Genomic DNA, 13174 nt, shown 5'->3' on the forward strand with positions numbered 1-13174 from the left:
CTCCAGCACGGGGATGAGGGGCACAGTGCCCTCTCAGTCTTTAACTGCGCCCCAAAGTGGAGATTTTCCCCCTTAGAGTCAATGTGGGGACACCCGGAGATGCTCATCCCACCCCCCTTGGGGAAGGAGAGGCACCCAAAGCCTCGTCCCTGCTTCCCTGTTGCTTTAAGTGCCGGCTGTGCGTTTTCCACGTGGAGATTTTTTTCCTTTTCTCCTTTTATCCCTCCCTTCCTCCCCTGCCCAGACTATGGGGCCAGCACAGGGACGGATAGGGACGAGCTCCCGAGCAGGGCTCGCTCCAGCACTGGGCACCACCACGGGGACCGAAGTGACCCCCCCCGGGTCCCCCCAACAGCTGCGTTCCCCACCCCCCTATTTCTTTCCTTCTTTCTTTCTTTCTCCGTCCTTCCCTCTGCGCTCCTCCCTTCTCCCCGCAGGGACTGGAAATACCAGAGTTGATGTCATAGGCAGCGGCTCGCCAGGACGGGAAGCTCAGCCCAGCTCCCCCCCCCCCCACTGCGTCCCCATGTCCTATAGCTCTGTGATGTGGGATTCTGTCATGGAAGGGGATGTGGGGTCGTGGGGTGATGAGGATTCTCCCCAGCCCTGCACACAGCCAGGCTGGAGGCACACAGCCCCACAGCCAGCTTAGCCCCCTTGGCTGTCTTCAGACCCCCCCCTTGACTCCAGTACCCCATACCTGGGTGTCCCGCATGGCTCGCTATCCCCTCCCCTAGCACGAAGGCACGCTGAGCAGGACCAGCAGCTCTGTCACATCACCCGTGTGACAACACTGTGGCATTAGGGACACCATCCCCACCTCCTTCACTGGGAGACACAGGATCCCACCCCACATCCCCAATGGGGTGGCCACGTTCTTGTCCCCAAGAAGGACCCTGGGCCACCAGTGGAGGCGGTGACACTGCAGCACAGTGGGGGGAGGGGGGGCAGCACCCACTAGATGGTGCCAGCAGCCCACACTTGGGTGGGGACAGCCACCCCCTCGGTGTCCCTCCAGTCCCCTTCTCATCTGCTTTACCTCTCCCCCCATAACCAAACCACTTCTGCACTGCTTCCCCACCGATGTGGTTTCCGGCCTGGTTTGGATCGATGCTTGCTTAAACTCTTAGGGTTTCCCAATATCACGGAGCTGTGCCAGGCTTCCCTCCAACTTCTGCATCCTCACTCAGGCGAAAAGAAGCACTTAAATAGGACTTTCCCTTCAGTTTTAATGCAAGATTCAGTGGATTCCAACTCTCCTTCCAGCTGGCAACTGGGAGCTTCCCATTCAACCCATTATCCGCCCAATGTTCACCCATGGGAGCGACCAAAAGCCATTGGTGATAACATCTGTGGGTCACTATGAGGATTCAGGGGGTTCCCCGACCTTCATTGCTTTCTGCAATACATCACCTCCATTACACCCACAGGAGGAATCCGTGCTGCTGAGCGTGGTGGCTGCTCGCTCTGGAGTGGTAGGTGTATAAATATATAGTGAATAAAATGAATAGTTTTGTTTGTTCTGCTCTTATCTAATTTAATAGCTTCTGGGTGAGCAATTACGCTCTGTAACAAGAGCAAATAAGCAGCATTAACGTAATTGGTTGAGTATTACTGTGCTTTATGCTCCATAATGCAGCAGTAGGACCGTAGCACTTACTCCTAAAAGAGGTCTTTGTGCCCTGCTCAAAATAAACAGCTATCCAGCAGCTGGCCCAGGGGTTAAAAGAGAAGGAAAAATGGAGGAAGGAAAGAAAAATAGTCTTCAGCCAGCCGGGCTACGTACATGGGTTAAATGGTCATTAGTGCATCTCTATGCTTGGAATCATATCTGGGTTAATGTGCCCCGTGATGGACATCTCCATTAAGAGCAATTGAAAAACACGATGGGAACTGTCTGGGGAAAAAGAGAAATGTGCTCTGGGCATGGGGGGTGGGGGGGAATCTGACATCCTTCAGCTTGTTTGGTCTCTGGGATGAAGTGAGGGGCAGCTCCAGATGTGGTGATGTTGGCACTGGGGAGCAAACACCCTTTTCTTCCAGCATCAACACCCTCAGATCTCATTTCTACGCCTCTAGAAGTGAAAGTCTGATTCGCCCTGTGCCATGCAGGAGGACCCCCCCACCCCCAAAGCCACCTGGCCCCTGGTGGCACCCCATGGTGAGCGCAGTGCCCATCCCTGTAAGCTGGTTAAGTTGGCTCCCAGCTGCTACAAGGCTGATTACCACTATGCTCCTGTTGATCCCATGAAAGCCGCCTCATACCGTGAATCCGCCTGTGCCACTGCATCTAAACCCAGCCAAGAATAGCATCAACCCCAAATCGGATCACGCTCATTGACTAACCTCGCTAATCCTATGGAGGAAAAAAAACCCAACCCTATGGGGTTGGGGAATTTCTGATGTAAGCACAAATCCAGCTTTGTTTTGTTAAAAGCAAACTCCTCTTCCTATAGACCCACTGGCTGCTGTGGCTCAGGAGGAGGAAGAAGATGGAATGTTCCATTCAGGTTGGATGGGGCCCTGAGCAGCCTGGTGGAGGATTAGGTATGGAGGTTGGTAGCCCTGCATTCAGCAGGGAAGTTGGAGCATCATGATCCTTGAGGTCCTTTCCAACCCAAGCCAGTCTGATTCTATGGTTCTATGGGGTACAGGGCTCCATTTTGGGGTGGAGCAGAGCTGTCCTCTTGGCCAACTCTGGGACAGAGTGAAGGAGAAGTTGGGAATACAGCAGGTCTCCACAAAGCTGTGCCTCATTCTCAGTCCGTATTTCAGTCCCTAAATATCTGCACACCAGATGTGGGGCTCACTGACCCAGGGAAGGCAGGAAGTTGTCCCCTGGTGCTGTTCCAGTAGATATGGGACAGAGTGAGCTCCAAGTGGGAACATCTCTTTGGGTACCCTGAGTCTGAGGGCTGTGGTGGGACAATGCCAACAGTGGCAATGGTGCCATCTGGCATGAATATATGACATACCTTCAGGTCTTATTGCCTGGCATTGAAGCAGCCAGAACATTAGGAGAAGGGGGAACTGATGGGTTTTCAAAGGATGGAGGGGATACTCATAGATCCAGAGCTTCCTCTTAAACAGTTATCCCACAAGATGCCTTCCTTTCTTTGGGACAGCTCCAGGAGGGATGCTCCATCCATTAAAACTGGAGAGAAGTGGAAATGATCCACTTCCAGTGGGTTCCCACCCTCCCAGTGAAACTGGAGGCAGCAGGAAGCCATTTGTGCAGGAGACCAAGCATTATGCCATGGAAGGGCTGAGCTTTCCCATGGTTGCAGCCACGGGGTTGTTTTTCCCCAGTCAAGGTGTTGGTCCCCAGAAGCTCCTGCTTGATCCCCCCCTCACTGAGGGAACAAAATAACAAACCCTGCTGCACTCACCGTGCTTTGAAATGGAAAGGAAGGAGTAGGAGGAGAAGCGAAGCAGCGAAGCTCGGGAAGCATAATCTTGTTAAAAATCTCAGCAGGGACACAGCGTAATTAATACTAACAAATCCATTTCAGAACAATCCCTCAGTTGGGTCTGTGTAAATCAGGAGCCCAGCAAGTGCCTCGAGTGCAGCTGTTTGCAAAGGAGAAGGGGTTTTGCCAGGTTAGGGCAAGAAAAGGGATTTTTTGCACTCTGGATTTGCTCAGAAATGAAGGGAAACCCAGTTTATGATGGGCTGCAATGGGCAACTGGGAGAGGATGGTCTGCATTGTATCTCCAGGGCAATTACATTTAAGAAAGCAAGCATGAGCTTTACCATCCCACTCTGCCACGCACAGTGTCTGATATAATCATAACATCCCATCCTTAACTCTGCCCTCTGCCAGCCCTTCCTTGCTGACAGCAAAACCCAAATGTGAAGATAGACGTGGCCTCCAGGATCAAGGAGATGGGGAACCCCCATCCCTCATTTTCCCTCTGCAGAAAGGCAAATTTTGGTCAATCTCGTGACCCTCCCCTTCCACTCCTGCTTCTCATCCCCTAAATGAAGCCCATCAGCCTGCATTAGCTCCAGCTCCCTGATCCCTGCCCAGGGAGCATCTCTTGCAAAACAAATAGCTCTGCATCAGCAGATGTGTCTGGGGTGATAAAAGCCGGTCAGTGGGGACGGCGTGCTCCTGTTCCATATTAATATCCACTGGCCGCTTCAAAACTTATTAGGACCTTGAATATATCAGCAGGTTTTCTGCTCCATCTGCCAGAGTGGGGAAGGATGGATGAGTTCCTCATGCTTGCCGGAGCCTTCTGCTTCTGAAAGATGAAAAAATGCAAATCCTGGTCAGAAACAGAGCTTTATTTTGAGGACAAAAGGAGGATCCGGGAGCACTGGGGCAAGGAGGGAGTTGTCAGCTTGTGTTCCATTGGTCTGTTCTTGTTTAGGCTGCAAAATTCACCTTGAGAGTTGGGAGTTTTGGAGAAATCGAGCTCCAGCACAGCACGGACCTGCAGCTGCATGCTAAGCAGAGCTGGGGAATTGGGGACAGATGGCCCAGATCTGGTGGGATTGAGATGAAAGACAAAATCCAGCTGTTAAACCCTGGAGAGAAAGGGCGTTTTCCATCCGAAGAATGGAAGCGAGTGCTTCAAAGTGAGTGTAAAGGACTCAGGTTTTCTAGGGTCCTGCCATGGAGCCATCTTAAAAGAGCCAAGATGCCAGTGAGCACTACATTCCTCGCAAACGGGAGATAGGGAAATTCTAGAAAACCTGGTTCTGGAAGAAATGAGAGATTGAGGAGTTACATAGGCCGAAGACATGATATCTTGTCCAAGGTCTTCTGCAGCTGGAGACAGCTTCTTTCACTTCTAAAGCAGCAATTCAGCCAGGGGAAGGTGTTTTGAAATGAGCAAACCCTACTCTCTTGCCTAGGATGGGATGATTTATGCAGGTTACATTGATTTGTAACATGAATTTTGCAATATCATTTAATATTCCTTTTGTTGTACAACTTGGAGCAACCTAAATGGGAACCTGAATATAAGAATGCTGTTCACTGAAGTAAGCTCCTTTCATCCCCCAAAAACGGGCCCGGAGGTGCTCTCCCGACTCCCAGCTTCTCTCTAATGACATCTCCATCTCCTGCTTTCTATATGTAATTCCCTCTCTTTGGGTCACTCAGCCCATTGCAGCGAAGCTGATGGCTGCAGGCAATACTGTAGCAGGTCCATGTCAAACATGGCAGATGGGGATGAGGAAAGAGGTAGAAAAATAACAGCATTTGGAGTAGTTGGGGGGATATTAGGCAGGCAGAGATCATAGAACCATAGAATAGCTTGGGTTGGAAAAGACCTGGGGTTAGAGGAAATGTCCTTGCAACTATGGGTTTTAGCTGGTGATGAATTCCTACACCTCCAGCCATGTGGAGGATGCCAAGTGCTGGAGAAGACAACATGTGAGATGTTGTACTGAGGGACATAGTTTGGTGGGGAAACACTGTGTGCAGGTGGGTGGTTGGACTGGATGATCCTGGAGGTCTTTCCCAAGTGTGGTGATTCAATGATTCTATGGCTCTATGGCATTTTGGACATCCTGGTTGTATCCCCATGGTTGGCCTTGGGATCACTGTCGCTGGACCCTTGTGAATGTGGTGATCCAAGCCATACTATTTGGGCAAGAGGTTTCTTGCCCTTGGTGGATGCCCCATCTCTGCAGGCACTCAAGGTCAGACTGAGCACATGATTGAGCTGTAGATGTCCCTGTTCATTGCAGGAGAGTTGGATTGTTGGCCTTTATGGGTCACTTCCATCTCAAACGATTCTATGATTTATTATCTGCCTCAACGAGAGAATCCTCGCTGTTGTTCACTCAACCCTGGGTTGCAATTTCCTTTCAAAACAAAGCCAAAAGTGAACAGCAGAGGATCCAGCATCCTCTCCCCCCATCCTCCCTCCCTTGGTTCCTGACGTGAGATGAGACTCATGGCTCCATGGAAGGGTGCATGGGGTCATGCTGCCAAAAGCCCAACCCAGCCTTACACACCACGTTTAGGGCCAGACAGAAACACTCCACACTCCCAGCCCAGCAAGAGGGAAGCAGACTGTTTTCACAGCTCTCTGCAAGTGTGACAGGGTGTCTGTGCTCGTCTCGGAGCTCTCCCGGCTGCTTTCATTGAAAGGAAAAGCTGTTTTTAGAGGCCTAAAAAAAAAAAAAAAAAAAAGAAAAGAAAAAGAAGTGGGGAAAAAAAAAAATCAAGTGTTTTGCCATAGAATCAATTCTTCCTCAGCGGGTAAAGCTGACTAATTCGTAAACTGTGAGAAAAGAATAAGGATAAAAGGCAGCAAGCAAGAGGTGCCAAATAAGGATAAGCAGAGAGCATCGCTAGGCAAAGGGATGATGTTTCATCAATAATGTGTGTTTTCTCCTAGTGAAATGTGGGGGAAAGCTAAGTTTTTTTTGGTGTCAGCACTGCTCCTATTGATCCCACATCATAACTCAGCCCTGAGCCAACACTTCCCCTTTATTACGGCTCAAGCCTACATTTAGCAGAGGATAAAAGGCAAGTACAGAGGGTTAGCACTGCTAATTAGAAAGGGTCAAAGAGGAGGATCTAAGGGGATGAAAACCAGGCGAGAAGAGTGAATTCCCTCAAAACCGGCCTCTTTGCACCCATTGGAACAAACCACCCCTCAGCAATGCAGCTCCTTGGGAAGCTCAGTGGCTGAATTGAGGTGGAGCTGGAAGGCTGATATTTTCCCAAACCTGGGTTTGCTGATGACCTATTTAAACTAGCTTTGGTAGATCTCAGTCTCTATCCCATGTATAATGTGATTACAAGGCTGTGTAATTGCTGCATAATTGTCCTTCTTCCTGAGGCTGGTGCACCCCGGAGTTCCAACCTCTCAATCTTAATTAAAAAGAATAAATCTTAAACTCAATCATAATTTCAGAGTTGGAGGGGGGAGTGTCCCAGCAGGCAACCAACCTCTGCGGCGTAAGGGGAATGTGATCCCATTTGGTTCCACTGGGGAACCTGTCCTGACCAAGGGTCTCAGATGTGTCAGTGCCTGTCATTGAGAGTCTAATGGGGTACCCTTTTAACCTGCAGTTTATCTCCTTGGATTGTTTGGTAGAGCAAATCTTCAGGAGGAACAAGACCATACAGCTGCCGGCTACCCAAGAGCTATCCCGAGAATTTCAGAGAGGAGATATCATCATGTATTAATGAAAAAAATAATTAGAATTAGTGAAAAATGAAAAAGAAGAAAAAGAAAATAAGGCTTTTTTCCAGTTATTTAATGTAGGAAGGAAAAGCTCCAGAGATTACCACATCATTCCTCACCACGTCCATCACATTTGGTCATCTCGGCACTGATATATACACACAGAGCCCCTTCCAGCCAGACCCTCGCTTTGGGCACAGGACCAGAAGTGAATTCAGCATCTTGCAGACCTGGGGGGTGAGCTCAGCAGAGACATGACTCTTAGAAGTGGAGCCAGAGAGATGGGGACTTGTGTGTGTGATGGCTCAGAAGAGGCCGTTGCTTTGCTGTGTGCTCGGGGAAAAGGGCTGAGCTCAAAACATTTTAATGATATTGAAGTTTTTGTCTCCTTCTCACCATCCACGTTTGTCCAGTTCTACCTTGGATCTGCACCTCTAACTCAAGAGCTGAATTATGTGTGGTGCAAACAAATCCTGCCTTTGTATTAAGCCTTCTTTCACCCGATGTCTTCTGTTTCTCACATTGTAAGGAAGAATAATCGCTCCTTGCTTGCCCTTCCCTGCTGCTCAGGTTTTTATAGACCTCTGCCACAGCTCCCATCTGTCATCCCTCTCCTGTGCTGATAAGCACCAGGTTATTTAACTTTCCTCACACAGCTGTTCCACCCCTCTGGTCTCCTTTGACACCCCTCTAAATTGTCACCTAGGGAGATCTGATGTCTCAATGCAGCAGTTTGGAGCCACCAGACACGTACAAGAAATACACAAACAGTGCCCCGTGTCTGGCTGAAACCTCTAGAATTGAAAAGTGGATTATTCCCGCTTTTAACCATCTCACACCTACCCAGACCAGTCTTCCAGGCAGTGATCTGGAAGCCTGACTTCTTAAAATTACACATCTTGAATCACCAAACCACTCTGAACTGCTCTCCATGATGAGTTCATCTCAGCCATTGTGCTGTCCTGTCTTCTGGTTCCCAGAAGCCATGAAAAAGTCAGAGGAAATCATATACATAATAAATTCATGATGGATTTCCAAGGAATTCTTGTCTCTTTCTTGAGTGGGTCAAGGTTGGACCCATAGAAATGAGTGGGGGAAAAGGTGGTGAAGAGGTCTTGAACAGATCTAACCAGGGCAGTCTTAAATGAAATTGAAGGCAGTGGTTCACTGTGAGGAAGGAAAGGATTCTGGGATGGGGGAATTCTTTGGGCAGCAAACCCACCCTTGGCCAAATAGCTGTTTGACTTCTCTGACAGCATCTGCCAGAGACCCATTCATCTTTTATGGATGGAGGGCTGCAAGCACTCCCTCTTTGTCCCCAGTTTTGTTCTTAAAAACTGTTCCATCAAAGAGATCTATTGAAGGGCTCAGTTCCCAGCTGACAAGCTATCTATTTAGAGTTGATATGCCTGAGAACATTCACCAGGCCTTATTAATGGGAAAATGCTGAAGGGAGCAAACCTATAAGCAGCCACCACACAAACACGTTTCCTTTATCAGTTAATGTTCCCCAGCACAGTGAAACAGCACATGCTCGCTCCTCCTCATGTCCTTGCTTTGGTGCTCAAGATCCACTTAATCCACAGGAAGGGGTCTGTCTGGGGGTCTAGCAGAGCACAGCAAGGCAACGCATGGAGACCCATCTCACAAGAGGTTGAAGTTGGATACTCCAGTGCTCCAGGCCTGCAGTTGGAATGCCAAGAAGGTACATCCAGGGTTGTGGTTATCCATGGTGGATGGCTGTTTGAGGAGCTTTGTCCTCACCGTGGACCACAGAGCTTCACTCAGTGCAGAAGAACATCTCCATATGCAATAAGGATGTAGGAATAGTAGGGAGCAGCCAATCTTAGGATGGTGAAAGCTGAAGCAATCTCCAAAGTACGCTGGCAGCCTGGAGCATTTTAACCCTCATTGCAAAGATCCCAAAAGGCAAAGAGTGGGTAGAAAATGAAATCTGTGGTAAAAAAGTCTGAGGGCAGGTATGGCTTCAGCATTTGCTTCCCAGAGAAAACTTCTCCCTCCAGCACAGCTTCATTCAAGCTGGGAAAATAAAGCAAATTAAATAAAAGCCTTCCTCCCAAACCACATCAGCAAAGAAATTTAGGTGATTGCATTCACGTCCGTGTGCCCCGGGCAATATTTTACTCCTGGCTCACTGAGAAGCAAAGCATGACCTCGGCTCCTTGAAATCAAAGATTCACCCGTGAATGCTCGCAAAGCTCATCGAAACAGAAGTGCGGAGCTGAGATGAATGGACAATCAGGTCGTGGCTGTTTCCTCTCCCTAGCGTGTGTATAAATAAATGCAGCATCTCCAGTCAGGCGATGACACATCAGATATGACTGATCCAGTGCTTTTTCTGGCTAAAGATTTCCAACTTTGGGGTTTTCCGAGCAGAAAAAGAAAGCCTTTTTTTTTTTTTCCTGATAAATACTTGTGGTTGTGGAGCTTGTGTTTAACTTGACAGCAGGACAAACCAGTGAAGGCCATGAAACAAGAGGCTAAAAATGGGTATTAAGCATGAGAAAACCTTGGGATGAGAGTTAGAAAAGTCTGGGATTGATTGCAAGACCTGAGTGGCTGAGAGGAGCTGATGGAGACATCCAAAGCAATGAATGCTAATCTCTCTGTCATCCATCACCATCCAGGAGATGGTCCAAGTGCCCCCTTTCACACCTCGGAGCGACTGGCAGATGTGTGCTGTGGGGAGCCAGCAGGATCTGGGCTCTGATCCTAATACAGCCTTGCACCAGAACAGGGCATCTATGTTCCTATGTAAGGGATGAAGCCATACACCTCTCCCGGTCACTCTCCTGCCTTTATATGTGAGCTACATCTCTCTAGAGGTGGTGTTAAAACCCATTCCTAATGCTATAGAGCAACGTATAAATAGACATTGCTGCCAAACCTCTGCAGCCAAGTGAGGAAAGATATCAGCATTAGAAAAGGTGCTCCCATAGGTCTATCTAAAGGAACAGCCTCATGTATTGATTGCACACAAGGCCCCGGTGTGTCCAAATGGAACAGCTGCCACAAATTCCCCCCAAGATTTGCAGACATCTCTCTGTGACACACGAGATTTTGTCATTTCTGGTGCCTCTCCATTTGTTCATGATATGGCTTCCTTTTATGGGTTCCATCAATTTTTCAAGGAGCACTTTTATAGGGCCATTTCCTGATGAACAACTGTGCCAATTGGCTCTTTGAACGATGTCAAGGTAATATCGGCAGCTCATGCCTATGCGGTAAAAAGGAGATTAATGTTGTTAACTCCTCTAAGTTCACAGGTCCTCACCTGCCTAGAAATGCCTTGGATCAATTCTTTCACCACCCTTCAGATCCCAGGATATATGTGGTGCCATAAATTACTTACAGCTGCATGCCAGCATCTCCTACAGAGCCCAGGCTTGGGTTCCAGTGGGAAATGTTTCTATGCTTAAGATCAGCTTAGCATTTATTGTGAAGAACCATAGAATCATAAAGGTTGCAGAAGGCCTCAAATATCACCTAGTCCAACTGTCCACCTACCACCAATATTGCTCACTAAGCACATCTATCAGGGCCACATCTCCATAGTTCATGAACACCTCCAGGGACGGTGATTCCTCCACCTCCCTCTGCAGTCTGTGCCAATGTGCAAACACAAGGAAAAGAAGTTTTTCTTAACATTCATTCTGAAAAGAAGATTCTCTGACCATTGAGAAAGGTTTTCTTTGGCTCTGTGGACAAGGCTGGTGCATCCCAACCTGGATATATCCACAGGGAAGTAGGACCAATGCTGGGTTGTGGCCAGCCTGCAAAGCAAGACTGAGGAGGAGGACAGTGTTTCACATGGAAAAGACAAAACATGGCCAGACATGGCAGACACATATCAAAACCCAGCAGGATAGAGGGGAAAAGAGGAGTCAGAGATACAAGTGGCTTTCCAAACCCATTGCCTCACCTTGCAACACTGCTGGCGGGCAGCCCAGCTGGCACCATGGGCTGGGGAAGATGCTCTGCACCAGAAAAGCACTTAGAGCTTGGGAACAGTCACAAACAACTGCCCCCAGCTTGGTTTATGAGCACAAAACCAGGCGCTGTTGCAATTAAATCATTGGCAGATTATCCACTGACACTGTCAGACCGGCTCCAAAACCCCCTTTGGAGTCTCCAGTCTTTTAAAACGAGGTTTATTTGGGGTGAGGTGGAAAATTGCAGGGGCCAAGGAGGCTGTTCACACTGAGATCACCTATAGAGCTTGCCCTGAGCAAATTGTGCCGGCTGAAATGCAGACATGAGGTTATACTCAGGACAGATTTCCTGGATAAATAAGCCACTACCCTTTATGCTTGTAACCAGGCAACATCCAGACATGTGGGTGTAGGATGCCAGTGAATGTTTATATTGGGCATCGTAACTTTTATTTACTGTTGGACTGATGCTATTCTCTCGTTCTGAAGAAGAAAGGAAGGCTTAGAGCCAAGCTGAACAGGGATGGGCTCGTGCCTTATAACCAAACCCCATGAGGAATAAAGCTATCACATCTCCATCCCACCACACCAAGGTGGTCTCTGCTGCAGCTCCTTGGCATGGGGAGCAGCTCTTTAAACAGGTAATGTGCTCCATCAGCAGCATTCTACGTGCAGAAGTTCAAAAAGAGGAGAGAACCAAATTGGGCTTTTAGAGATGCAGCACTATTAAAATTTCATGCCCTCCCCTTGCTGCTGGCTGCCCAGCTCCATTTATCTGATGCACGATAACAGGTTGGGGAAGGCAGGGCAGGCACATAGAGTTTTCTAGTGCAAATGAGTAAAAATAAATACATTGGTAAAATAGACTCTTCAGAAGTATAAAAGACACCAGCAAAAGCTTCCAGGATGCCTCCAATGAAGATTCTTCCTCTCCTTTGCCTTCTCTCCACATTTCCCATCCTGCCCAGGTTTCCCTCCCATTACCCTTAACCGTTTGGCACTGTGGGAAGCGCTGGAGAGAAGAGTGAAATAACAGTTTTCACCCCAAAATGCTGCCAGCTGAGCTCCCTGGCAGCTCCCATCTGCTTGCACGTGTCCCACCTGCGCTGCTCTAGCAGAAATAGCATTACTGCAAACGCTGCTGAAAATAACGATTAATAACTCACTCTGCCATAAAAACGTCAAGCCTGGGTGAAAACTGAAGCTCTCAGGACCATCAAAGCGAATGAGTAATCAGGATTCCATGCCCAGACCTACTCTGCATCAGTCCTTGCTGGGAATGGAGGGAGAGCTGCCCCAGGACATGGGCTGCCCCAACCTTGCACCTCCAGCCAGGGCAGATGATGCAGTAGGATGGTTTAGTTGAGGAATTTAAGGGGAGTTACGCTTTGTTTCTTAGGAAAATGACTCCAAAACAGAAGTTCCTGATGGAGAGAAGCAAGCCAGACGCTGCCTTAGGAAGCACATCCTGGCCTCAAACAGGACAAGTGTCTCCAATTTTCATGTAGCTCCTCACCTGCTGTTTATCCACTCTAAATGCATTTGGCTTGCTTCTGTGGAGACCTTCTCCAAGACACTTTCCAACCTTCTGGTTGTTTTGTACCCCTGGCAAGGGAAAACAAACCTAGAGGCAAGAAAATCTGCTCTTCTCACTGCACGCTCCATCTTCTTCTCCTGTCTTGTTCTCCCCTCATTTTTCTTCTCCCTTAGGCAAGGCAAGTGAACACAAACTTTGGGAAACAGATTCACACTGCTGCATTCCTTGAGGCCAATCTTGCTGTCTTTATGTCCCCTCCACCCATTTATATGGTGCAGCTTTCCAAGCTCAATCAGTATTGTTATGAAAACGCATGTTGGATGATAAGAAGAGGTCAGGGCGAGACCATTGGTATTAACAGGCATAACCTCCCAGGACAGTGGGCACAGGGGGTGATGTGGGAACCAGAGCAGCCCCATTCCCACAGCTAACTCACAGCATCTTCCCCACTGAATCATGGAATCATGGAACTGTAAAATGGCTTGGGTTGGGAAGGACTCAAAGGTCGTGCAGTTCCATCCCCCCACTG

The sequence above is a fragment of the Coturnix japonica genome, chromosome 14 (assembly GCF_054131305.1).
Source record: "Coturnix japonica strain WE chromosome 14, WE-NBRP24, whole genome shotgun sequence".
In the NCBI taxonomy this organism is placed as follows: domain Eukaryota; kingdom Metazoa; phylum Chordata; class Aves; order Galliformes; family Phasianidae; genus Coturnix; species Coturnix japonica.